Genomic DNA, 27657 nt, shown 5'->3' with positions numbered 1-27657 from the left:
AGGGACTCCTCTGAAGCTGGAGCCCTGCCTCAAGGGTGGTGACCTTGCGGGCCATCGCTACGCCTCGCGGAGCTGGCCCTTCCTTCTCCATAAAGGGAGGGCAATGAACCCCCACCCCCAGCGCGCCCCACACAGCCTCTGGCCGGCCTGCTGTGACTTGCCCAAGGTCACCCAGCTCCGGCCCACAGCGCCCTGGCCGGGGAGGGCACCGACCAGCTAGCTGGGCGCTGCAGCCCCGCGGCAGGTTTTGGGGTGGGGGCCGGCGCGGGGCGGTCCCGGGGCGCGGCGCGCGCTGACGCCGGGCCCCCGCGATGCGGCGGGGACGGGGCGCGGGGGGAGGCGCGTCGCGAGCGTCCTCCTTTTGTGCGAGCGCCGGCGGCTCGGCTTCTCGAAGGTAAACAGCGCTTCCTCTTCCTCCTCGCTGCGTCTCTTCCTTTTATAGTTATTTCTCGCCTGGCACTCGCCGGGGCCGCTGCTGCTGCTGCTGCCGCCGCGAACCTGTGGCGGTGACGTGAGACCCGCCAACCCGGAAACGGCGGCGGCGGCGGCGGCACCGGAGGATCCGAGGCTGCTGCGCTCCCGCGCTCCCCTCTCCCGCCCGCCGGGGCCGCCAGGTACGTGCCGGGGCTCCGCCGGCCGGCGCGCGCCCTTGGAGCCGCCCTGCACCGGGCGAGGGCGCGGGAGCGGGGCGCGCGTGACGGGGGCGGGCAGGGTGGGGTGCGCTTCGGGCCGCGTGGGAGGAGGGCGCGCGCCGCGGCGGAGGGGGCGTCAGGCCGGGCTGGCTGGCGCGCGGGCACGCGGAGGGGGCGCTTGGGTGGGCTGGGGCCGCGGGGGCCGCGCGGGGAGCACGCCGCGGGACCGCCGCCCGGGTCCACCCAGCTGCGGGGAGCGCGCAGCGGCGTCCTGTGCAGCCGAGCCGTCGTGCGCCCCAAGGCGGGGGGCGCCCGGGTCGCGGTGGCAGCCCTCCCCCCCGCCCCAGGTGGACCCTCCTGTGAGCCAGGTGAGGGCGCAGGGCTGCCCTCTGGCTAACTTCATTGGGGGGCTGAAGGCCAGTCGTTTGGAATTGAGGAACTAGAGGGCTGAACAAAATCTCCATTGGTCTCAAGACTTCCTTCTGGGGTGGTCCCCCCGCCTGTGTTTAACGAGCACTTCCTCTTTGCCCTTTATCTTTTCATCTTTTTTTAAAAATGGAAGTTCAGTGTCAATGGGTGGATGCCCTTGCAGTATGCAGAGCCTTGGGGCTTGTATGCGGTGGGTCTGGAAGGAACCTGTGTGTCCTTTGAACGTATGTCCTGTGTTGGGGTGGGAAGAAAGAGGAACCCAGGAGAGGACTTCCTTTGCCGCAACCCTGGTGGGGTGTCTTTGATCCCCACCTTGCAGCAAAAAATGGAGGGTTGGGGAGGAATTGAGAGGGAAGGAGGCACCTCTTGGACTCTGCCACCTATTAGTTTTGCGACCTTGGGTAAGTTGCTTACCCTGAGTCTTAGGCTCCTGGCTGTAAAATGGGCTAGAGAAAATGAGCAAATCTGGCCTGCAGGGGCCGCAGTGATGGGAAGTGTTAGTCACCTTTCATTTCTTCAATCCTAAGGTCTAAGAGGGGGACCTGGAGCACAGGTCAGGCACTCTACAGATAATTGTGAAATGAATGGGTGGATAGTGAATTTTGAGAAGTGAGCTGGTATGGTTCCTCATTTTGGCTTCCTTGGCCTGCAACATCCATCCCACAGTCCCCCCAGAGACTTTTGCCACCTGGGCTCTGGAATCCATCCTTTCTTTGAGAAGGATTGTCTTGGGGAGGTATTGAGTCCTTGTGAAAAAAGAGCTTCAACTCTGACTTCGAGACGCTCCCATTCTTGGAAGATTGCATTTGGTGGTAATAAAGAGGAAGCATCGTTTTGATTGCCACTGCCAGACGACTGGCCGAGGTGGCTGCCAGGGCTGCCAGCTGGGATGATTTCCCAGGCCTGGGGCTTTCTGTAACTGTGGAGGAAGCTGGAGAAGAGGTGGGTTTTCTCCTGTGGTTGGGCATGCAGAAGTGGTCATATGGCTTGTGCTTTCTTCTGGGTAATTTGCATTTTCTGGATCCTTGTTGGTCTTTGAGCAAGGGTCAGGCGGTCTGTGTGTGTGTGTGTGTGACGGGAGGGGGGGGCGGGGAGGGAGAGAGCAATATGGAGTGAGAGAGGGAGACTTGGAAAGGCCTTTTGAATAAAGGCCTAGGGTTCGATATGTCTCTGCAGTTAGCTTGGGACATTTTCAAGACATTTTGCTTTCTCTTCAGCCATTCCTTCTTCTTTCTCAGTTTCCAAAGGCTTCTGTTTCCCTCTTAGGATTCTTAGCCATGTGGGGTCCCCTCTGCCCCAGGAGGACAGGAGATGAGTCTGAGTGGTACTGTTATTTTAAGGGGCAAGAGCAGGTGACTCCGTGCAGCCACAAGCTGCAGTCTGAGCATGTGCAGACTTGTTCTGAACTCATGTTGTGGTCAAGGTTACCTGTGTTGGTAGAAGTCTTATCCTCATTTTGCCCAGGCTTGGAGAGAGTATAGGACTTACCCAGGACCCTGGGCCAGTGAGGAGCAGATTCCCTGTACCCACTAAGTCTCGAGCTGCAAAGTCAAGGTTCTTTCTTGTAGGCCCTGCTGTGTTCTGAATGTTCTTTGTGTCTCTTGGCACCTTGCCGGTCACCTAGCAAATGCCGGAGACTCCGTTCATGCTTTTTTGACAGAATGAATAGAAAGCAATGGTTTCCCCTTTGTTCTTTGTGAGGTACATTCTGTCTGCATCTCAGGGTCAGCATAGTGGCCTGTCGGTGACCTTGAACTTGTTCTCTGGTGGTTCCTCCCAATGTGCCAGTCCCTGACAACTCTTCCATCAGGATCCAGACACTGATGCACAGGAAGGACTCCTGAGGGACACTGGTGCCAGGAGGTTGTGGGCTCATGCTCAGCATTCCTGGTTTCTCTTGATTGACGAGACCACCATTCATGTGGCTTAGGCAGTTTAAGACTTGGATGTCTTTAGCGAAGCCATCTGAGGCAGTGCTGTGCAGGTAAAAACTCAGATTTAAAGACTGGGCTCTTTAGCTACATGCTGGCCATGCAGCCTGGAACCTTCTTTTTCTACCAGAGTAACAGAGTAAGATCCAAATTCACTCCTCTTTTCCTCTCACTGATGATGATGATGATGATTTGTGTGTGCGGAGTGTGTGTGTGTGTCTGTCTTTCTGCCTAGAGCTCTGAAAATTCAGTTTCCCATTTGTAAAGTGGAGTAGAGGGGTTGCTTGCAGTAGCAGAAGCAGAGCACTGAGCACAGCTCTCTCCCATGTCTAGTGAATGGGGTCATGCAGGATTACCACCATCAACCACAGCAATAATGGCTGTTCCCTCAATAGGAGCACAGGTGTCTCTAAGGCAGGAGGTCTGTCTTCACTTGAATTGGAGCTTCCTGAGGGAAGTCCCTTGGGGTGGAGATGGGGACCTTCTCTGGGGACACCTGATAAAGGCCTGTTGAAGACAGAATCAGCTTGATCTTGTTTTTCATCCTTATCTCAGGGTAGAGGGTCTTTCCCTCTCTCTCTTTGTGTCTGCCTCTTATACAGTTGGCTCTTTATGCCTGTGATACTTCCTTTTGTATTTTTGGCAACCCTCCTTCCTGCTTTCAGCCCAGACTGGATTTCCCAGGTTCTCATATGGACAGAGCTCCTGTTGCTTTGGTGGAACTTAGGAATTGAGTCTTTGAAAGTCTTAAAAGAGTGATGGCCTCTGGGGTTGAAAGATAACTTTGTAGCCAAGGATGCAGGAGGCTAGCAATGACTTTTTTTTCCTCCCACTCTTTTGTAGTTCTGGAGACAGCAAGGGTGTGGGTTTGGGACCCAGACTGCTGGGGTTCCCACCCTGGCTCTGCTGCTTATGAGCTCTGTGACCCTGGCCAAGGTCCTTCCTCTTTCTTTAGGCCTTCATCTTTCCAATGAGGAGCAGTCAGGGCCACCTGAAGTGTCCTTGGACTCAACTCTCAGGTCGTGTGGAAAGCCTCCAAGGAGAGTGCAAGGCACACAGTAGGTGCTCAGCACATGTTTGCTCCTCCCACGCCCCTGGCTCTTTCTGTCCCTACCCCAGCCCCATCGTCTTGCGGTTCCCCTTGGGAAAGGCGCCCATGGCTGGCAGGTTATTCCTAGATTTAAGTTGGATCCTCCACGCTTTCCGAAGTCCAAGTGTGCTATTTTAAACCGATTGTTGACCGGCTGTTGTATGGCGCTGCCACTGAATGGAAGATGATTGCACCATGCTTGTCAGGAAGAGTAAATGCGGGAGTCATCAAGTTTACATTCTGTCCCATTGATTTTTTTTTTCCTCCTTTTCGAAGACTTACTAGCTGCCATCTGCTCCTTGAACATCATGTTCATAAATATATAAATAATCGAAGTTGACGAGGAGGTTTGCTTAAAGGAGTGTTGCTGAGAGTGAGTTTTATAAATATTTAAGATAATCCGAAACCATTAAAGGAATTGCAGGGCTTATTAAAAAAAAGACTGAAAATGTGTTTTGGAAAGTTTCCTTTTCTTCCCAATTTGAATAAATGGCAAGAGTGAAAAGTGAGAGGAAGGGGATAGCGATGTCACTCGGTGATAGAGTGCTCATCTAGCATGTGTGAGGCCCTGGGTTCAGTCCCCAGCCCAGTAGTAACAACAAAAAGACCAAAAAAATAAAAAATAAAAAAAATAAAAAAATAAAAGAAAATGGGGCTGGGGGAGCATTTTCTTTTCTTTTTTTAAATTGTTGATGGACCTTTATCTTATTCATTTATTCATATGTTATGCTGAGAATCGAACCAGGGCCTCACACATGCTAGGCAAATGCTCCACCCCTGAGCCACAACCCCAGTCCATGGGGGGGGGGGCATTTTCCGAGCACAAATACAGCAGGCAGCTGGTCTCATCATCTCTCCTGTTAGATGATGGCAAGCATGCAAGTCACCCATTTTAATTGTGGGGTGGAGAGGGCAGGGGTAGTCAAATCCAGGGGACCAGGACAGGCCTCACTGGTTTCTAGAGCTTCCTGAGCTTCCTTGAGATTCTGAGAGGGCCACTGAGTAACATGTGCCTGGCACCCCTCTGGGACCTGCACATTTCAGATCTTGCCGTGATAGTCATGGCCGTCTTCTAGAAAGTTCCTCAGATGAATCTTTTTTGGGTAACGATTGACTCTGTTTTAGTGAGTCCTGCTGAGGTCCACAAATTGGGAGGCTTCTAGGTGGTATATCGGGAGGAATGTTGTGTTGTGACTGGAGTGTTCTCACAGATCACTTGGGGCTTCCCCTGCAGATTCTGAGTCAGAGGTCTGGGACAGGCTGAGATTCCTCATTCGTAACCCTTTCCCAGGGTGTGATGCCTCTGGGTTGTGGGTTGCACTTGGAGATAGCTAGTCTGACCTCTCCTCCTCAGTCACTCTGATCTGGAATATGCAGAGGATGCAGATCCGAATATGACCCTGGAGGTTCCCAAGGCAGCTCGGAGCTAAGTTAGTGGAAGAGACAGACACAGAAAACATATACAGAAAAACCATGGAGGCCCAGGATGGACTTCTGTGTAGGCCAGGGTGGGAACACAAGGGCCAGTGGGAAAGAGAGGTCTCCTCATCTGCCAGCAGGTGAAGGAAGGCCCAGGCGCTGTGCACCAAGGAGTGGAGATGGTACAGGGAGAGGAGGCAGGAGATAGCTATGGAAGGTTTGAGCAGGATTCTCATGCCCAGAGTTTCGGGCCTTGACTGTGCTCTACTCTCATACACATGATGAGGAAACTGGGACCCACAGGGGGAAGTGTCTTGCTCAAGAGGAAGAGTCAGGGCTGGTTCTCAGACCTTCTGGCTCCCCAGCCCAGCTTTTCCCACCACCCTACAGCAACTGCCTGTCTGCGCCTTGAGGATGCCCCTGTGCTGCTGTGCTTTAGTGAGGAGGGGGTGCTGAGTGCTGCACCCTTCCCAGCTCACAGTGTACCTCTGCCCTTGATGATCTGTGGGCAAGGGTCCAAGCCTCTAAGTCCACAGTGAAAAGGAAGGCCCAGCATGGACGAGCGGTGGCTTGGAAATCAACACATACCACAATAGAAGCGAAGGGCTGGCTCCCAGCGCCAGCATCGTGGGATTGGGAAGGGGAAGGACAGCGTTTAGGGGGAAGGTTTGAGCAGCCAAAGGAAGAAAAGAACCATCTCTGCTCATCTCCTAGGAGTCTTCTGTGATCTGCTCTGTTGGCCCCACCCCCCAGTGCTGTGTGACCTTGGGCAAATCACATCTCCTTGCCGAACCAGAACTGTCCTTCCTAAAGGTGGCCTAATACCTCTTTGGGATGTTTGTAGGACTAAGTGGGGTCATGTGCATAAAAGCATCTAGCATAGCCCTTAGCAGAAGTGCTCCCTAGACACCTCCTCCCCAAAGAACATGGTCCTTAGTGGCCTAGAGCCATGATTTGTCCAGTGGTCATTTCAGGCCCAGGCTATGCTCCCAGCAGAGACAGGGTATGAATTGGATGGAAGGGGGTATTTCTTCAAGGTGTTTTTATACTGCCAAGGGAGAAAACCAAAATATGCAAAACAATTCTCTACCGAGGCGGTTGGCACCTTTGAAAGGGGACAGTGGTGGGGTGAGAAGTGTGACCCTTGGAGCCGGCATCTCAGTTCAGACCTGATTCCTTCACTGTGAAGTCTCGTGCACATTCATGCCCTGCCTGGCACTGCAGTGCTTGCCTTCCAGCTTGCTGAGGCTCTTCAGTCAGAAAATGCCCGCCTGTGCCTGGCGTGGGGTCTGGCATCTGACAGGCGCTCAGTGGTGGGAGTCTCTGGTCCACACAGCCCCAGGTCTGGGACTCAGGGAGACAAGCGTAGGCCAGGGGACGTCTTTACTGCCAGTCTCTACGGCAGCCTCAGCTTTGCTCAAAACCAGAGTTGAAAAAGAATGTCAAAGACAATGTGGAAGCGAAACTTGGGCAATCACATCCTCAAATGTCTGATTTGCTCCCCTGAACTCTGGGTTTGGGCACTGCCCTGTGTGCCCCGGGCACCCAAGACCCATGGTGTGCATACAGATCAAACAGGCCTGCGGGGAGAGTGGCAATGGAGGTTTCTGGGTATTCTGCAGGGTGGTATTTCATCATCATCCCTGAACGCACCTTCACAGCTCTCAGGTTTTAGTTCATCATGGAGACGTGAGCTTCGTCCTGCTGTTCAACAATGATAATCAATTGTGTAGCCACTTGTGTGCTCGCCCTGTGATGGACATGTGTGGGGAGTAAATACCATATGTCCCATGGCCAGCCACACCATGCCCGAGGGGCCTGAGCAGCGCAGAGAAGGACGAAGGGGCCTTAGGACTTGTTTCTTCTGGCTGACCCATGCTCAGCCCTGCTAGGCCTGTTCCCCACTCAGGGCTAGATGGGCGGTGGGGAGGGGCTCTGTGAAGGACAGACCAGCAGCTGACTGAAGGGGAGCAGGAGCCGGGGAGTGCGGCAACACTGCAGAGCCTTTGTGGAGGCACTCACAGCCCAGGCAAAAGGCCACTCAAAACAAGCTGCCATAAACACGTTGTGGGGTTTGTGATTGTGGTTGTGCCAGTTCTTGTCTGTGTTGTGTAGGAATAGTTTGCCACGGAGGTGGGATGGTGTGCCGCGCACTTTGTCTCCTCCCTTCCAGTAACTGGGCAGCAGGGCTCTCGTCCCATTTCACATGTGAGGATGCTTAGGAAACTTGGTGGCTAACTGGAGTTCAACGTTTCATGCCACCATCGATGCCCACCAGCTGTTTTTACTGTCTCCTTTGGGTGACCTTAAACATAATTCAGAAAGTCCCTCAAATGGAGTCATCTGTCAGGAATAGACACTACTTCTATCTGTGGATCTTGCTAAGGGACGGTGGCATCTCACAGGACAGGCTTCACAGCAGCCATCGACATAGTGAACTTGCCATAGTGAACTACCCACTGTGAACTTGCCAGTCCAGGGCTCAGAATTGAAACGAGGCTGTTGCCAGTAGATCGCTGGGCTCATTTGCCCAGTGAGTTTCTGGTAAGTTCAGTGTGAAACCGACTCATACCGATACTGCGCATCTCGAGGTGCGTGGTGTTGGGATCATGGTGTGTTGCGTGGCCTGCATTAGCCTGCCTGTGTGCAGCCCTCAGAAGAAAGATGGGTGAAAAAAGGAGGGTCCTGAGCCCTTGTGCTTTGGGAGGTTGAATTTGAGAGGAAAATCTCAGGGTTTGGGCACCGGTCACTGTAGACTGAAGAAAGTGGATACGGGATGGGTATCTCTGCTTTCAGTGTTTCCCCCACCTATATTCTGTCTGTGAACTTGTCAGGATGTTCCGTGTGTGTGATTCTTCTTCCCCAGTATTTCCTTCATGTCATCATAACTGGAAGTCTTTAAGCTTGTGGGGAGGGTCAAGAATCCATATTTTTGAGGAGCTCTCATGTTCATGAGCACTGATTTCTGAGGTCGTGGTCACCGTCACTCAATCAGAGAAACACCTGTTTAGAATAACCTTTAGTCCATGTGACGGCTTTTCCGAACTCTGAGTGTGTGTGTGTGTGTGTGTGTGTGTGTGTGTGTGTGTGTGACAGGTAGTGGCTAGTTGACATGAGACAGAACATAGTGAGGTATGTTCTACTCCCCAGCCTTTCCCTGGCCGTGGCCCACATAGGAAGTAGAATTTGTCAGGCATGGGGTGGGGGCCACTGAAAGAGGAAGCAACTCACTGCTGGCAGTGACTGACTGGGGCCCTGCTGCCCGAGTGCTGAGGCCCACATCTCAGGACAGTGCCACCTCTTCTTAGACTCTCTGGTGGGTTCCCATTCTCCTTCAAGGTGGGCACCTGTTCAGATAGGCAACAGGGCCCCAGAGGCCATGTGAGTGGCCCAGGGTTGTGTAGCAGTTTGAAAACCCTCCTCTCTGCTCCTCATTTAAAGAATGGATGGCCAGGCCAGGGAGGTGCCAACCCTGCCAGGACCACACAGCCAGCGCGTGGCCCCCAGGGGGAGCGAGACTCTGGGCCAGACGGCCTGTCTTTGGAGGGGGGTTCTAAAGCCACAGGGCCCTGCCTGGTGCCTACCAGCCACTGAGTCCTGGCTTCCTGTTCTCATGGGAGGTGGCCTGTTTTTCTGCTGGTCCCTGAGTTTCAGACATCCCCCACGAGCTGAAAGCACCCGCATGGAAACCTGAGCAGCCACAGTCACGTCCATGTCTTCATTGTGACTTGGGGAGCCAGCCCGGCAGGCAGAAGTTCACAGTGAAAATGAGTCCTGACAGGCCCTCAGCCGCCTGAAGGGCAGTTTTCCATTCACATGGTTGTGTGTAGGCAATGTCACGTCAGCGCACAGACGCATGGTATAAACGGCGGGGACAACGTACGAGAAGGCACAGTGCTCACTGTAAAAAAGAAACACGAATATAATGCACAGGGTGAAATGCACGTTCATATTATTTAAAGTTTTTAAGTTATAACATTTTGTTTAAAGTTCACCCTCTGGGCCTAGTTGAATGAGACTCAGAAAGTGAGGGCCTGCTGCAAGCCCACTGTAGGCTGTGACACACCGAGGACATCTTCAGAATCTGTGTGCAGTGGGCTGCATGTGTTTTATCCACACCTGTGCAGGTGTTCCAGATGTTCTCTGCTCAAGGTGTTACCTTGGAGATATCTGTGGGCATCTGTCCATCAGGTGTGGGACCAGAAGGAGATGCCTCTCTTGACCTGGCAAGGCCCAAGTTTGTTTTTCTGAATGAAATAGAGCCTCTGGTCAGAGCAGCACCTCGATTTAGGCCTTTTAGGACTTTGTCATGTCTGCGTGTCTTGCCTCTGTGTTGATGCCCCATCCTGGGGTTGATCTGAAAGGGCCTCTGCCTCCTGGGTCCAGGGGAACCTCAGCTTTTGGGCCTGAGGCCCTGCCTCCCAGTGGACCTGTATCTCCCTCGTGGAGTTTCTCAAAGTTTCAATGGTGAAATGCAGGGGGAGTGTGGGAACATGCATCCGTGTGCTTCTAGGGTTACCTCAGACCTGCCATTCTCAGAAGTGAAGGAGAAATGCACCAGGTGTGACCCTCAAGTATCCCCTCACTCTGCTGGGTGCTGTGGCGCATGCCTGGAATCCCAGTGTCTGGGGAGAACGAGGCAGGAGGATTGTGAGTTCAAAGCCAGCCTCAGCAACTTAGTGAGACCCTGTCTCCAAAAAAAGGGGGGGGGGCTGGTGATGTTGTGACTCAGTGATTGAATGTCCCAGGGTTCAATGCCAGGTATCAAAAAAGAGTCCCCTCCCCCCAGCTGCCAGGATGGTTGTGGGTAGACAAGGCCTCTCTCCAGGCGAACATGACTTCATGGCTTTTGTCTCCAAACCTTGGACCCTTTAAAACGGAAAAGCAAGCAGCCTGGTCCTTTGTACTCCCTGAAAGCTTTGGAGTAGAAGGGAAAAGCTGGTCTCACCTTCCAGCCTTTTCTGTGCTGTGCATCTCGAGCTCCGAGGCTGTGAGGCAGAGTTAGAGAGAGCCTGAGGTCTCACGTGTGGACGTGCAGAGCCCAGAGTGGTCCCTGCGAGCTCCTGCAGAAACAGATAGAGCCCGGCAGGCCCCGCCTCCACCTGCACTGCCTGGGAAAGAGGTCACCCCTGTGAAGCACGGGCATCTTCTTGCTGGTGGCTGACTGGGTCCTTGAGTGACCCCTCTGGGCAACCATGGTCACCAATGTTGAGAGCCAAGAAGACCTTCATGACCTCTGACCTGGCAAACCCACTCTCGGGAGTCTCTTCTCAGGATGCGACTCAAGGTGTGGAAGGAATGTTGCCCAGAGACCCTCAGTGGCTACCATAACAGATTGCAGATGGAAGGAGCCTATGTCTGACAGTAAGTCACTGGAAGTCAGGGCATCGGAGGAGGAAACAGAAGAGCAGTCCGAAACACACGGGAACGGGGTCAGGAGCTGAGTGGCAGGCAGGTGGGGCGGGGGCGAGTCTGGAGGGTTTTCTCTTCCTTTGTCTCTTGTCCTTTTCCTCATGTGGGTTACCCCTCTCCTCCCCTTTTCCCCCTTTTTCCTTTCCACTCCCCTCCTCTCTCCTCTTTCTTCTCTTCTGTGAAACCTAGCACCTTTCTGTTTCCAGGGAAAGAAAGAAAACCAAATTTAGGCCACTTCATAAGTGAGATTCAACAAAACAGATCAATCCTTAAAAAGGCCCAGGCATCCTTGAGATAGAATACCAGTGGGGCTGACAGTAGGAGCTTGAGAGACAGCCAGCAGTTCCTGAATGTCACCACCGCTGCGCTGGACTCTCCGGTCCTCTGCAGAAGACCTGATTGTGGCCTGTTTATGAATCGGAGAGGTCACGTGATTTTTCCAGAATCCCACCGTTCCTTCCCTGTGAACAGTGGGTGGGATTAAGGGAATCTAGAGACACCCCAGGCAGTAACTTTCTTGAAATCATACAAAAACTGTTTTCAGGAAAGGGTCACATGAATGACAGCTGTTGACAAACAGGAGCAAAGTGTTTTGCTTGGATGTCATTGCCTGTTGGTGTCAAATTGGGTGGGGTGGAGAGAGCTGCGGTAACCTGTAACCTGTATCACCAAACACCTCTCCCTGCGGCCACACGTCAGGGGAGGGCGCACCTGACCTCCCAGGGGCAGGAACAACCTTCCAGAACCCTCTTCCTGTGGTCTGAGGCGGGTGCAGGCAGCAAGGAGAGACGGATGCATCTGCCATAGAGAAACCCATAAAGAGCAGGCAGATGAAGAGCCCCAGCGGGTGGCAGAGCTGTAACCGTTTATGGGATTGCGAGTTTCTAGGCAGATTTGCTGGTATTTAAAATGCCATCCTCTCTGGAGTTCCGTGTCTGTTATGCTGCCCACTTGTCATCTCTGCCTGCGTCTCGGGGGTGATCGGATTCAACATTCCTCAGGCACTTTTGAAGGCGAGGCACACAAGATTGAGGCTAAGGGGGCACACGCCTGGAATCCCAGCGATTTGGGAGGCTAAGGCTGGGGGATTGTATACTGGAGGCCAGCCTGGGCAACTTAGTGAGACCCTGTCTCAAAATAAAAAAAAAGAAAAAGGGCTGGGGATGTAGCTCAGTGTTTGAGCACTGCTAGGTTCAATCCCAGTTCCCCCTGAAATTAAAAAAAAAAAAAAAGGTTCATAGGTATCAGATTTGTTTGGTGAATGTGAATATATTCATTAATTTCCTGCTTCAGGTAGACAGTTGAAATTGGCATCTTTAAAAATACGTATGTCCCGCCCCACAAGTTTCCCCCTTTTTGCGGTGTTGGCGGTGGAACCCAGGGCCTCACACATGCAGATCTGCCATCTTATATGTGTACATACGTGTTTCTGAGAATAGACACCAAGTGGGCATCTTAGCATGTCACATAGACATTGGTTGAGTGTCTAGAAAGTGCCTGGTTTTGCCTTTGCCTCCCGCCTCTGTTCCTGTGCCCGCGATCTCGTGTCCTGGCTGGGGGCTCCCTGCTCCTCAGTGCAGTGGCTTGTCTTGCTGTGGATGGGAGGTGAGGACAGGCACCTCCAGCTGCTTGCTGAGCGGGGCCTGGGCTTGCCTGGCTGAGGGATGCGAGTTTTTCATTCTTGGGGGTGGGGGGAATGCTGACGGCAGAGGCCTCTCCTGGGCTTACAGCGTCTTGGTTGCTGCTGATGGGTGCGAAGTGGCGCGGGGAAGCTCCCAGCTCATAGCGACTGCAGCGGCTCCAGGTTGTACTTACCTGAGGGTCTGTGTACCTGTCCTGGCTGTGCCTCGCCTCTGCCTCCCAAAGCTCTGCTGTCTGTTTGCTCCTGGGCTGCACGTGTCCTGCCAACCTAGAGGACAGGGTGGAGTGTGGGGACCCCACAGGAGGCCCTGGTCATCAGCTCCACTGACATGCCTGACACTGCTGTCACCTCCCCCTGCCTGCAGGGCTGTGACTGCTCTCTGTGCCCCAGGTGGGGTCTTCTGTGCCTGCCCTCCCACTCTTCCCCCTCCCGTACTGTTCTCAGGCCAGGGACAGTTCCTGTTAGGGCGAATACTTGAGAGTCCGCTCTAGGGACAGACGTCTATGAATAGAGGTGCTGGGAGGACGCGTTTGGCCAAGTTCTAGCTGAGCCGAGTATCGTCAGCACTGAATTCAAGATGAGCTTCCTGGCTCTCTCTTCCTCTTAGCGTTGACCAAGCCCCAAGCTCTGCATCTTTAAAAAAAAGAGGAGAAAATGAGGAAGAGAAAAAAAGAAAGGGGCTCCTATGATAGAAAATAAAGTGTGCTAACAACACCTGGCATTGGGGAGCACTTGGCATTTAGTGCTTACACTGCCAACCGCAGGGCTGTCCTCTTCTGTATTGGATCTACAGGTCAGGCTCAGAGTGGGCCTTGCTCCAGGAGTGTCTGTAAAGTGAGTGCATGATTGTTTTTGTTTTTTAGAAAATCAAAGGCCAGAGAAGTTGAGTGATTTGACTATAGCTGCACAGCGGGTCAGGGCCACAGTGCAGACTTATTTTCTTAGCTCTGGCTTGAGTTATCCACTTGCTGGCAGATATGCGCTTCAGGTGGAGAATTTAAAGGTCAAAAGACACGATTTGTGAAAGGCGTGTTTACTGAGGCCAAGCCCCCCCTTTATTCTGAAGCCCAGGGGTGTCCTTGTTACTCTCACAACCCACCTGATCTCGTGGTGGCCATGTAAACCACCTTCTCCCTCCCCACCCGCCCCTGTCTGTTTAAGCATTTTCTCCTTCATGTGACACTCACTGGATTTCCTCCAAAGATCCCAGAAGCCCCATGGGACTGTATTGATTAGTGAGTTGAAAGTCAGGGTGGGCCGGAGCCGAAGGAGAGAAGACATCATCTTTGCTGAGAGGGGCCCTTCTGCTCTGTGCTATGTGGCCCCGAGCGGGTCTTCTCAGGGGCAGCCAGCTGGCCACCCATCCTTTCCATTTTCTTATCTATGGAGATGGTCACTCATCCACCAGGCTCTTGCAGAGCCCCTGAAGGGTGCTGGGTACTGTGTGGCAGGATCCTCACAGGAAATGCTACCACTTCCCTCCCGCCAACCCTGGTGGTCCCATGCTTGGGATTTGGCGCCTTCAGACTCCCAGGATGGTAGGGGGCGTTTTGAAGGTACAACACAGGTAGACTCACAACACAGAGAGCCTCTGCACCTCTGTCTCTTGTCCCTTCTCCTTTTGGGTCTTGTGGGTGAAACCTGCCCTTGGGCAGTCTCCTTTTCCCTTGTCACCCAGTGCTCATGCAGCATGAACTGCGTGCCAGGCTGTGGATTAGGTGCCAGGACACAGAGATTAAGAGGAGACAGATGCTGCACCCCAGAGGGTCCCAGACTGGACAGAGGTCATTGTAGTCATACGCAAAACTTTGAAAAATTAAAAACCTACAGAGCAATGCTGCATGCTGTTTGGGGGCACCATCTCATACAGCAAAGTTTAAAGAAATGCACAGAAATGATAAATGCCAAATTCAGGATAGTGTTTAGCTCTGGGGTTGAGAGAGTTACCATCAGCAGACCTGGAGACTTTGTAAACACTATTTCCTTCATTAAGCCGGGTGGAGGATACAGGAGGTAGTTTTATTATTATTTGTATCTTAAATACTTTAATTCTGTGCAGTAAAAGTTTTAAGATAGAGTTGCAAGCCGGGTGTTATTTGGATATTCTCTCGCCTGGTCAGTTCTCTAGCCAGATATGGATGTTTCTCCTCCACCCTTCCAGTCAGGGGGAGGATTGTGTCACTCAGGAACTACTGACCTGAACTCTGCCTAGAGGGAGGGGCAGGCTTCATGGAGAAGGTGACAGTTTGAACTGAGTTTCCAAGGCCAGGGTTGGAGCAACATTTTCAGAAAGGTGCTAACACAGGCAGGCAGGGGGCTCTCGAGGAGTTTCAGGTGTGAAGGGGCAGGTTGATCCCCGCTTTGGAGTAGACCTTCACCTGTCTGGCTTCCTCCTGACCATTCACCCTCAGAATGGCTTAGATTCCAGGCTGGCTTAGGGCTGACCTGGGAGGGACTCAAGTGTGGTGTTAAAACCCAAATCGTTGCCCGATAGAGCTTTAAGGTTTATGGGGGCCTCACCATTGTGAAAGATGGGTTCCAGCCCAGGAGACTGGCTTCATTGTCAGATGCAGAAAGCCACCGGTAAACCGAGGCTGCCACGAAGGGACTTGGACTAGGCCAGTGCAGAAGCTCACGAGACAGCCTCAGCAACGTAGTGAGACCCTGTCTCAAAATAAAAAGGGCTGGAGATGTAGCTCAGGGTAAAGTGCCCCTGGGTTCCATCCCTGGTACAAAAAAGAAAGAAAGAAAAAAGCTGGTGAGAAAGAAATGAGCCTCTGAGACTCTCGAGGTTGTCATTGTGTGACATGAAAGACCATCTGGAAAACCGATGCCTGCCCCGGGGTTGGGAGGAGGCCGAGGACCAAGCTCCCTGCTTAGCGGCTTGGGGAATAATGTATATTCAAGATGGTTTTCTTTGAAAACACTGGAAAGGCGGGGAAGCTCCTGGGGGAGCCAGATGAAAGCACTGATGAGGAGTTTCATCAGCGCTTAATCAAAGACATCGATTGTTTTCTGGGCCCACTGGTTCTCCTATTGTTGTCTTTAATTGTGGAAACTTGTTCATTAGGGTTTCATTAGGGCAGGCCCTGGGAGCACCCCTGCTTGCCCCTTTGATCTCTGAGACACTGTCCACTTCCTTGGGGAGTCCCTAGGCCTCCCCAGCTCCTCTACATCTTTGCCACTCATCCAGATTCAGGCCGGACTCTTCACACATATCTCAGAAGGGAGGTACTCCTCTGCACCCCAGTTCCTGCATCTGAGTTCCTTCTTGCACTGAGGGTTTGGGAAGCTGTCTTTGGAAGGGACCTGAGCTGGTACCTAGTACAGTGGCCAGCTGAGGAGACTGAATTCCTCAGAGATGAGAAGATAGTGAATGTTCTCGAAGGGCCTCCTCAGCTTCTGACACTTACAAGCCTCTTCTCATCTGAACACAGGTCCTCTGAAGGTGGTCCCTCTCCAGATGCAAATCCACGGGATTTTCAAGTGCAGTGTTGATGTGACATGTGGAACCCCATTAGCTGAATCGTGAGTCTCTGGCCCGGTCCGGAGGTGCTCAGCACGCATCTCCTGCTAGGGGAGCGATGACTTCTGTAGGAAGTTATGGTTTACATTTTACCCTGGAAACTCCAGCACTGTGCACATGTGCCTGGGCCCTTGGAGCATCCTCTTGCAAGTTGTGTTTCATCACAGTCTTGATTGAAAACCTACAGCGCTACCTTGCTTCTATTAGCTAGTCCTTATCCACATTTCATCTGCTTTCTTAAAAACACGTTTTTTCGGGTCTGTGTTTATCGACCTTGAGTAAATGCAAATCCTTGACTTTAATTAGGAAGCCAGCAGTGGCTAGAAGAGGAGGCTCCTTCTCTTCTGTTGTGCCACAGATATTGGAAGGGGAGGAAACCAGACAAGGGGTCCCCCAGTGGATGATCCAGTGGTTTGGAGTTGCCCCCTACCCCAGGACCATGCGCTGAACCAGCTTGAACACAGCTTGAATGAATCACTTCACATGTCCCTGTGTGTCAGTCATTCATGGAGCAAAAGGACGGTCTTCCCACCACATTCCATGATTGACCTTAGAGGTGGTGCTTTTTGCCAGTGTTCACTTCTGCATCTGTGTCTACAGTGCCACGGGGCTTGGGGAGCATCTGTGTAATGAATAAGGGGTTATAGGCATTCCATCGGTAGGAGTTCATATTTTTTTGTTAATCACAGCTTTAGGGTATCTTTCAAAAATAACCCTGGAGGCTGGGTAACAGAATGCATTAGGTCCCCAATGAGTAGTTAATCACAGGAAGGCAGATGGAACCCTAAAGTCCCCAGGGAGAGGGACTCTAAAAGCTGGCTGCAGCATGGAGTTGGTTTGGAAATCGGTATGGAGTTGGTTTGGAAATCGGTATGGAGTTGGTTTGGAAATCAGCATGGAGTTGGTTTGGAAATCGGTCTGAAGAAAGAGAAGTTAGAGACCGAGCTGGTTTTACTAGTAGGCAAGTCACTCAAGCTTTGAGACAGATTTCTCCCCCTGTAAATGGGGGAGAGAAAGGTAATGCCAGGTTCTTCCCTGAAGAGTCCTCACCCACCTGTCCCTACTTGGTTTCTGTTTCTCATGATGCAGCTGTCTTCCCACTGTGTGCCCTGGGGATGGCAAGGCAGAGAAGCTGTTTTTCAGTGGTGGTGTGGTGACAGTACAGGGTGCTGTAGCAGAGGGAGGCCTGGGTTGCAGTGGGCACATGGAGGGTGGGCATGAACCTGACCAGAGAAGTCAAGGAGGGCTTCCCAGGGGAAGCGCACCCAAGGGGTAAGAGCTGTTTTTTTTTTCCTGAACTTGGATTCCTAGCTCTAAACAAAGTGCCTCACATATGAGTGGTCAGTAAGTGACCGATGACAGGTAACTATGTCAAAGTGTCTTATTAACTGGAAAGTGCAGTGCTGTGGTGGCCTGGATGTTATGTGGAGGGTGGAGCTGGGTCACCTAAGACAAGCTGCATCTCCAGCTTCCCGAGCTTTAGCTGCTGCCAAGAGCTGGGATCTGCCCTGAAGCAAGGTTTGTGGATGACAGGCCAGCCTCTGCCTCCGTTCCTCCCACTGGGGACACAAAGTTTTTGGTAACCAGCAGCGTTCCCTCAGAGGATCCAGATTTGGATACCCAGCCCTAGTCCTCTGGACCACAGTCTCACGGCTGGTGACTGCTCAGGAGGTCACTCACTAGGGTGTGTGTATAGAGACGTGGGGTGACATTCAGTAAAAACTCAAAAGGTCTGGAGCATAGATCACACCAGTGACCTCTAACCACCCCCCAATTCTGTTGCCATCCCCCAAAAGATGCTTCCTCTTTTATCGTCCTCTTCGTAGCCAGCGGAACTTTGGAGATCAGGGAGGGGGACAAATTTGTCACTGGCATTGAACCAGGGGTGCTTTGCCACAGAGCTATATCTCCCGCCCTCTTCACTTAATTTTTTATTTTTTTACCTTTATTTATATTGTGTGGTGCTGAGGATCGAACCTCGCCTCACACGTGCTAGGCAAGTGCTCTACCACTGAGCCACAACCCCAGCCCTCTTCATTTTATTTTTTATTTTATCTTTTCAAATACTTTTTTAGTTATACATGGTCACAATGTCTTTATTTTATTTATTTATTTTAATGTGGTGCTGAGGATCAAACCCAGGGCCTCACATGTGTGAGGCAAGCGCTCTAGCCCTGAGCTACAGCCCCAGCCCTTCATTTTATTTTGAGACAGGGTCTTGCCATGTTGCCTGAGCTGGCCTTGAGCACTGGGTGAGGCTGGCTGATCCTGGACTGTGGGATTGGGGGCTCCAGAAGGACAGGACCTGATGTCCTTCAGTGCAGCATCTCCAGCATTTCTCCAGAGCCAGGCCCATATGAGGTACTCATTAAGTAGCTGGAGAATGGAGTGCGTTCATGACGGCAGAATCCTTGTCACCTGAGTGCTGTTCAGAGGGTTAGGAGGTGTTTCTGGCTCTCTGATAGGTGGGCAAGATGCAGAGGGGATATTTCCCCTCCTCAAGTTTTCAAAACTGACGGTCAGACCACCCCTCTGCTTCAAACCCTCGACAGCTTCCTGTTGTCATTTAAAAACTAAACAAAATGCAAGGCCCTGAGGCTTCAGCCATCTGCCTTGGAGTCCCCTTCTCCTGTGCTCTTCTGCACCGGCTTCATTCTGTTCCCTGGAAAACATGCTGTTCCCTCTGCCCCACATTGTGTTCCTGGGTCTTTGCAAAGTGGCTCCTTCTCCCTCAGTTTGTCTCTCCTCTGACAGCCTTTCTTGTAGGTCACACCTTTCTTCCTTCCACGCCCTCCTCTCCACCTGTGTGGTTTGCACGCCTGTTTGTTAGATCTTCGTATCACCCAAGGTAGGGGCCACGTTCCCTGCTCCTTCAATGTGGCACCCAGAGCCTGGCACAATGCCTGGCACTTGGTAAATATTTGCTCAGTAGCTGTTTGTTGTGTGAAACTAGGCTGGTGGTTCATCCTTTCAATCAAGAGATATCTATTGAGCACAGACTAAGTGCTAAGTGGTGCTAGGACCTAGGTATATAGTATAGAACAAAGGAGTCACAACATCTGCAGTTTCCATTTCAACTCCTCAACCTGTTCTGCCTTTAAATTGTGTTGTCTTCTGTACCAATTCATGCATGCATACCTATTTCTATGTATCACCACCTCCAAAGACCTGGTGTGGGCTGAGAGGAGGCTCAGGCTTTTGGGGGAGAGCGAGCGAGTTCTGGTTGCTTGTTTCCGCTGCCTGGATCAGGAGTCTGGCACGGTGCCCGCCCACCCTGTCCCCGCCGAGGGAGCGAGGCGGAGTGGCTCCTTATGTATTGATTTAGGTGCTTGCCAAAATCAGATTGTCTAGGGACTCACTTAATTTGGGTTCTTTTAAAATAATCAATGAGATGGAAATTTCAGAACACCAGGAGACTTAGATCCGAGTAGACCTAAAATTCTCTTTTTCCTTAGAACTGACAATAGTGTGTGTGTGTGTGTGTGGGGGGGTGTCAAGTCAGTGGCAACTGAAGGCATTTCTCCCACTCGGCCCTCCTCCCCTCCCTCACTTACCCCTGGATCTGTTCCCTAGCTCCCCTGCCAGGATTTGTCATTCTGGTCCCATTCTCCCCTTGGCTTAGAAGCCAAAATGAGGAGGACCCTTCCAGGTCATTATGCTGTGAGTGGTGCACCAAGAGCGACCCCAGGGGCTGTGTGAGTGGTGGGGATTCTAGACAAGACCCTGCAGGGCCCTCCGTATGGGCTGCACCCTACACTGGCTCTTTGCTTCTATAACAGTCTTATGAAGGTTGATGGCAGAGGGGATGATGGCCCCCCGAAGATGTCCATGCTCCAATCCCCAGAACCAGTGAATATGGTACACAGCAAAGGGACTTTGTAAAGGGGACTAAGTGTGTGTCTTGAGATGGGCTATCTGATAGGCCCTCTGCAGTCATTCCGTCCCTGGAGGAGGGAGGTGGAAGGGTTGGGACAGAACAGACTGCGAGACACACAGAAGGTCGGGGTGGAGCTGAGGCTGCTGACCTGCTGGCTTTGAATGTGAAGGAAGGAGCCACCAGCCGGGATGCTGGCTGCCACTAGAAGCTGGGCAAGGGAAGGGGTTGGGTGCTGCCTGGGCCCTGTGGCCCGCAGGAGCTTGGTCCTGACGTCACACCTCTGCGGCAGCTCATGAAGCCCATTCTGCTGACCTCTGAATTATAACGTGGACTGTTTTAAGCTGCTAAGTTTGTGATATTTAGCTGCAGAAGCAACATATGAAACTATTGCAAGATACATTTTGCATATCACAAAATCTGCCTGTTTCAAGTGTATAATTCAGTGATTTTTGGTTACCTTTTTTGGGGGGGTGCCAAGGATTGAACCCAAGGGCGCTTAACCATTAAGCCACATATCCAGCCCTCCCTTTCATTTTTTTATTTTGAAACAGGGACTAGCTAAATTGCTCAGGGCCTTGCTAAGTTGCGGGGGCTAACTTTGAACTCCCGATGTAGCCTGATCATATATGGTTTTGGAATATTTTCATCACCCCAGTAAGACCCTCTATGTCCATGTATAGTTGATTCCTGTTCCTGCCCCTCTCCCCCAGGTAACCACTAGTTGTCTTTTTGCTTCCCTAAGTTTTTCCATGGCTTTGCCTTTGGGGCATTTCCTATGCATGGACTCACGATGTGTGCTCTTGTGCCTGGCTTCTTCTAACTCAGCACAGTATTTCTGTGGTTCCTCCGTATTGTACTTTGCTCCTTTTTATTGTTGCATCATGTCCCACTGTGTGGGAGTTCCTGGCTCTCCTGAGCCTTCGATTCCTTATCTTCAAAAATGGTGGTGACACCCTCCACTGGTTGGAGATATCCCCCGGGGGCCCAGCTACTCACTGGTGCAGTGATGGCCACCGGCTCGCTGTCTTTTCATTCCTGCCGTGCGGTGAGCAAAGGAGCAGCCCCAAGTCCAAACTCCAAGCTGGTCCCAGAGTCTGCCTTGCAGGAGGCCTTTCCCTGGGTGACTGTGAAATAAAGCAACACTGAGCAGGGAACGAGCATCCTCATGCCAACTCACAGGGTCTGGTAGACATTTCTCCAAAGACCCGCCACTGCCCGGTCCACCCGGGACGTGGAGACACTTTTCGTTACCCACCTGCTGCTGCTGACTGTGCTGCTGATGTTGGCAGTGCTTACCTATGGTGCAGAGGGGCAAAGCCACCTGAGGTTAAGGCCTGGAAGGCCCCAGTCATCCTGCCAGTGACGACCCAGACCCCATCTTCAGAGACCCTGCAACACAGAGCCGAGTGGGAAGTACATAGAGAGCTTGTCCGTGGCTTGCGTTTTTAAGTGAGTGTGTTAGGGTTGTGATTGAAAGGAGTGAAATGAAGACCGAGGTATTTGTAAAGGTTAGCCAGAAAGGCTGAGAACCTGCCAGCTGTCCTGGCCTCTCTGTCCCCAGCTGCAGGAGAGGGATTTTACTTCTTGGAATCTCAGTTTCTACCTCTGTAAAATCAGAAGGTTTTACCAGAAGATCTCTGAGGCCTGTTTTTGGAAGTAACTCTCCACACATTGCATGTGTCAAAATATGCTCAGTGTCAAAAGAAGTTTTATTTGTGGACACTGGGTTGAATTTCACTTAAAACAGAATACCCCTCACTTTAATTGACATAACAGAGGCCGATTTAGCTCAGAGCCTCTGTCTGTGGGAGGTGGGTGTTGGAAAGGCCCTGAGAATCCTGGAGGGGCAGGAGCTATTTCAGAGGTCCTTTCCCCCTTCATCCCTGCAAGGAGGAGCCAAGGAGTGGGGCTTTGACCCGTGTGGACCAGATGTAGAACGTGAGGGGTCACTCTTGTCTCCAAAGCGCTCTTAGTGCTACCTGGGATGATGAAAACACTGCTCCTCTCTGGTGACATGCATGTCCCCATGTCAGGAGATGGAAGGACCTCTGTGCTGTCAGGGAATGCTCATAGGTTCCTACGCCTGAACTAGAGGCTTTGTGAGAACACAGGCCTTCAGGGTGACATGTCAGCTGTGTTTCAGGAACTTGCATCAGATCTGCAGACCCTGTGGAGCCCCTGGAGGACTTGTGTTTTAGAAAAGGTGGCAGGTGGGAGATGGAGTCTGGGGTTCCACAACGGGAGAGGGATGTTCAGGGCTCAAGGCCTGGACCCACCTCCGTGGTGCCATCTGCAAGGCACAAGCCAGACCTGAAATGTGGCCAGGGCAGGAAATGGGGCCTGCTGGCAACAGCAGCCTACCTGATCCACTGAGCTCTGTATTAGTCAGCTCTCTAGGTGGCAAGTGATGGCATCTAAACTCCAGCCAGCCCAAGTTTACTTACCCCCAGGTATGGCTGCTCCAGGACCATCCTGGCCCAGTTTGTCTCCCTTTGCCTCCTGGCTCAGCTTCCCCTCACCTGGCTGCCCAGGTGGCCTCTCCCTTCCAGAAGGCAAGAGGCTGCTGGCAGCGTTGGCTCAGGCTCCTGTCCTCCCACCTTAGCAACCTTGGGTGTGGAATAAAAAGCACCCCTTTCCCAGGGTCTTTAGCCAGAGCACCAGAGAGAGCGTTATTGTCCAGTCAGGGTCACAGGGCTGTTTTGAATTGTCCGTTGGTTCTGGAAGATTCCATGCTTTAATTGTCCTCCTGCAGGTAATGTGCCCCTAGAGCACTTGGAGAGGAGGGTTGGGGATGCCTCACAGGAAGACTGGGAGTGCTCCCAGGAGGGACCTGGGGTTGAGGCAAGCCAGATGCAGCTGGGCATAGGGGGCACAGCCTTGTGTCTGTCTCACTGTGCCTGGCCCTGGAGGCTTCTGCCCTAGTGGTGACCTGCACTTGCTGGAGTGAGTAACCTCAGGAAGGGAGATATGGCTGGCTCGGTGACTTGTCCTTGGGTCATTGCCACATGAGCCAGTTGTCCTCCACTGCTGTCTCCCTGCCTCTTCCTTCAGCATTTTTTGGGGTGCTGTTCCACTCTGAACCATTCAGAATCTTGCCCTCTTCCTGCCCCTTACCGTACCCTGCCCAGGGCCGATGGCTGGAGTACTTAACATTGAACTCAGAATACTTGCAGAAGGTGTCTGCTGCCTCTGACATTAACTCTTCCCTCCCTGGATGCCAGGGGTCTGGGAGCACAGTGGAGGGCCCCAAGGGACAGGGTTGTCTGGCAGCAGCTCTTTCCAGCCTGTCTGGAGGTATTGCAGTATTTGATCAACTGTGCGGCCATGGCCACGCGGTGTGGGTGGCTGCAAGCCAGGAAGTGCTCAGCGGGGCTGGAGGGCATGCCTCTCCTCTGTCCCTCCCCAGTCCCATGCACCACTTCTGTGGGCTTTTTGCAGAGGATACATGCCATTGGCCCTCCTGAGGTCGATGAGGAAGTGCGGGGTGGCTGCTTCTCTGGGCTCAGAGGTGTTCAGGATCGACCGCCTTTTCCTGGGAGGTGACAGTAGGCCACCTCGGTCACACTCATCTCTTTGCTCCCAAGTACCCCATCCCTTTACCTGCTCTCCCGAGAGCAGTTCAGGTTTATGGGTCTTGGAAAGGGTGCAAATATTTGATTTTAATTAAAGAGGTCTAGAATGGGGAATAGAAAAAGGTTACTTCTCCTTCATTATTTACGGACAGTGGTGGGTGGGGACACAGAATGCCTCCAGCCACATGGTCAGCTGGCATTGCCACTAGGATGAGGACCAGGCGCCCAAGAGGAGGGGCCAGGTGAGGGCAGAGGGTCAGCTGGCTAGGGGGCAGGGGATGAGAATGGCAGGTGAGGCTTGCCTGGGCCTGAATCCCGAGTGTGGAGAAGACGGGAGAAGGAGGGCACCTCTCATCTGAATTCGCTTAGTGAAACCACAGATAAGGGATAACTGTAGTCTGGTTTCAGTTACCCTCAGTCAGCCATGGTCCAAATATATATGGAAGTTTGCAGAAATAAGCAATTCAAGTTTTAAATTGCACACAGCTCTGACGAGTGTGTTGGGATCCCTGACGTCCTCCCCTGTCCTGACCAGGGTGGGGACCGTTCCTTGGTCCCGTGTGTCCACACTGTGTGCTCTGCCTGCCCCTGGCAGTGGAGACAGGGAGAGGCACGCAGGCCACAGTCACATGACTTTTATGACCGTGTATCATTACAAATGTTCTGTGTTATTATTATCATTGCTGATCTCTCACCAAGCCTGGGAAGGACCGTGTGGGAAGTGTAGTACACAGGGCTCGGTTCTGTCTACAGATTCGGCACGCGCTGGAGGACGGGGAGCGTATCCCCTGTGGCTGGGGACCCCTGTCATACTTGCCACCTGTGGGTTCTTGCTGCCACTGGCTCTAGCATCCTTTCCCTTCACTGACCTCAGTCCTCACCAAGCCTTTAGTGCTAAATATTCTAATTCCCATTTTATAGCCAAGCAACCTGAGCCCAGAGAGGTTAAGAAACTTGTTCCAGATCATCCAGCTTCTGCTGGTGAGGCGCCAAATCACTGCTGAAAACCATGGGCCCGGGGGTGGGGGTGGGGGCTGGGCTTGTGGCTCAGTGCTTGTCTAGCATGTGTGAGGCACTGGGTTTGCTTCTCAGCACTGCATATAAATAAATCAAATAAAAGTCCATTTGAAATTAAAAAATATTTTTTAAAAATCGCTCCTTAAGGCTTTGAGGGCCTGTTAGGGCAGCCTGCCCACTACTTGAGGATGACCAGTGGGCTCCTACCCAGTAGAGCCTGAGAATACAAAAAATAAGATTTTTTCCTGATGGGCAGAGACTGTCTTTTGACTGTAAAAGGGTGGAAAAAAGGTGTGGGGGATGGGAAGGTCAGTGGGCCGCATGGGGGCGTGTAAGAGGAAAGAGAATAAACCCAGGAGCCCAGGGTTCCTGTCCCAGTCCTGCCCCCAGCATCATGTGGCTTTGGGTGAGTCATACCAGCTCTGGAGCTGCTTCCTTCTCAGTGAAATGAGGGTAGCAACCACAATAATGGCATTTATTGTGGGTTTCCTAAGTGCCAGGTGCACGGAATCGGCTCCTGCCGTGCTTTCTGGGTTTGGTGAGGACGTGGAGGTTGTCCCTGCCAGCTCTGCTCCGGAGACACTGGATGGGAAGATCCTGGGGAACCGGGAGGTGCTTTACCAATAGTGGGGGAGGGGGAAGCCACTTGTGCTCTTCTGGCTCAGAGCCCTGCAAGCCATCTGACTGTTGTCCCTACAGCCAGAGGGAGGGAGAGAATCATTAACAACAGGATTCCTTGCCACAGCCCTAAATAGTGCACCTCTCTGTCGGAGGTCCTGCCTGGCTTGGCTGCCAGCAGAGTCACTTCTGCAGCATTCAGTGGGAAAACAGAGTACCCAGCTGGGCACACCGTCACCTGGGAGCTGTCTGCAAACCCTGATGCCCAATTCTGGGGCATAGCATTTTTAAAAAGCTCCCTGGGTGGTTCTGATTGGTGGTTGGCTTCTCTTGGGACCCACTGCCCCTTTCGGCCCAGGGATGTATTAATTAGGGCCGGAGGGGTACCATGGAGGATGGAGGTGCACAGCTGCTCTGGCTTGCAGACCCAGCCCCGCACCTGGGGCTGGAGGGGCCAGGTGGCCGCCTCTGTACATGCACCGCAGCACCTCTTAGCAACTGGGTGGAGAGTTTGCCTGAATGCTCTTTCCTCCCTGCCTGGATCCCTGCCCCTGGGGCTTTGTGGGGCCTGCTAAGGGTAACCTGGCACAGGAATTCCACCCAGTGCCCTGTGCTCTGTGGCACCTGCTTTTAAAAATTTATTTTGTTATTTTTATTTGGCAGGGTATTTTAATGATTTTATTAAGATAAATATAATTGATATACAATCAGAGAAATTACATATACTTAATGTATGCATTTTGGCCAGTTTGGACATACGTATGTTCTTCACCTAGATGGTGGTGACCTGGGTACCTTCTGAAGGGACTTGGTGATAGCTGGCAGCAGGCTTGGGGACAGAAATCAAGGTGTGGCAAGCCTAGTGGGCAGCCATGAAAATGTAGAACTACAATTTAAAATGGACAGGGATTCTGGAGGTCTGTTCAGAAGGGTGCTCATGCAATCACTTATTTTTTTTAGTTCAGAATCGGATATTTTCTAGCGTTGTAACATAAATTTAGCCACTTGTAAGGAAGTCCTATTTCTGGAAGTTCTACTATTGGCCAGCTACTTTCTGAACATTCTTGACAAGTAAATTTCAAGGATTGCTGATGAAGAAATTAGCGTCCCTGAGAAGTCCCATGCCCCATTAGTAAACAACCAGGCCCAGACGTGGACCCAGGTCTGCCTGCCTCCCACGCTCATCCCCAGGGATTGGCCATCCAGGACTGAAATTCCACATCAGTAAACCAGAGCTGAGCAGTCCCACAGAGTAGCCACTAGCTACTTGGAGCATTTAAGTTTAAATTGGTTACCATAAAATAAAATAAAATATTTGGTTCTTCAGTCCCACTAGCCAGACTTCCACTGCTCAGTAGCCACATGTGGGTGGCTGGTGCCGTGGTGATGGACAGTGGAGGTATGGACCATCTGCATTAAGGCAGAAGGTTCTGTGGGACAGCACTGAGCATGATTGGCCTGTCAGGGCTGACTCCGTTGGTGTCCACCACTGAGGTGACCAGCGTGCTGGTTGGGACTGGCATTGCTACACCTGGGAAACTCCTGGCAAATGGGGATGAGATGGACACCAACTTCATTACAATTTCCAAGTCCATGTCACTACTGTTTCCAGTGCCAGGACACAAAAAGGAATGTGTACCTACTGACTCCAAGTCCAACACCGTTGGAAGAACAGGTGATGGCCTCCTTCATGTTTATGTGAGCAATGCTGAGAGTGAGGGTCACTTGACCTGGACCCCAAGCTCCCAGTTAACAGTCTTTCAATGTTCAAAAAGGTTACAATCTTAGAAAAGATAGCATGTGAATAATAGCAGCTCCACTAAGCTTTATCCTGTCAGCGGTTAGCACAACTCAATTATTAAACTAACCCTGGTTATTTTTGAAAACATAAGACAGAGAATTTTTATAAACTTGTGATGGACCCTAGAATTAGTTATCCTGTCTCAAAAGGATCCCGGAGTGTGCATGGGATTCGCACATTGGTGGTGAACGTGCTTTGAAAGCCCAAGGTACCCTGTGTGGTTCTGGCATTGGGACTGTAGAAAGTTGTGTTTTAAAACCTGCACACACCTGCACAGAGCCTTCCTATTAAACCCTTCACGCTTTAAGGACATTCTTGGGGATTAACTTTGGCTTTGCAGATATCAAGGACACTCCTCAAGTGTCATGCAGGATTGGGAGCTGCAAAGACAGCTAGCTCGAGCTGTGATTGGGAAATGGAACAGTCTGGAGAGTGTGCCTCAGGGCCCTTTCCTAGCCTGTCCTTGGCAAATGATAGGAGTATACAGTGGGTCATGGGATACTTCAGAATACCCCAGCGCAAGGTAGAGTCCCTCCAGACGTGTTTATTCCAGGGCTCATCCTTGGTTCTCTGGTCTCTAGGGGTCCTCTGGAGGTCTGTCACAGTAGGGTTTCAGATGGTGCAATTTTTCCAACAACAAATCCAAATCAGCCAAGACAAATTAGAATCACTTGTGTGAGGGCTTCTCCAT

At 52.0% G+C, this 27657-nt stretch overlaps 1 protein-coding gene across 5 annotated transcripts in view; it reads left to right on the top strand.

Moving 5' to 3' along the window:
- Positions 1-267: 267 nt before the first annotated feature.
- CYRIB (CYFIP related Rac1 interactor B) overlaps positions 268-27657 on the top strand; it is a 144589-nt gene continuing 117199 nt past the window's right edge. The window contains exons 1-2 of one of the 5 annotated variants that reach the window (XM_081266313.1): positions 268-614; positions 15993-16083. The gene's annotated coding sequence lies outside the window, so the exon portion shown is untranslated. The remainder of the gene's footprint in view (positions 615-15992; positions 16084-27657) is intronic. The other 4 variants (XM_081266316.1, XM_081266320.1, XM_081266315.1 and 1 more) reach the window with 4 other exon arrangements.

This window comes from Spermophilus citellus (genome assembly GCF_964194105.1).
Source record: "Spermophilus citellus genome assembly, chromosome: 14".
In the NCBI taxonomy this organism is placed as follows: domain Eukaryota; kingdom Metazoa; phylum Chordata; class Mammalia; order Rodentia; family Sciuridae; genus Spermophilus; species Spermophilus citellus.
Note: the sequence above shows the minus strand (reverse complement) of the source record. Positions and strands in the feature narration are given on the sequence as shown.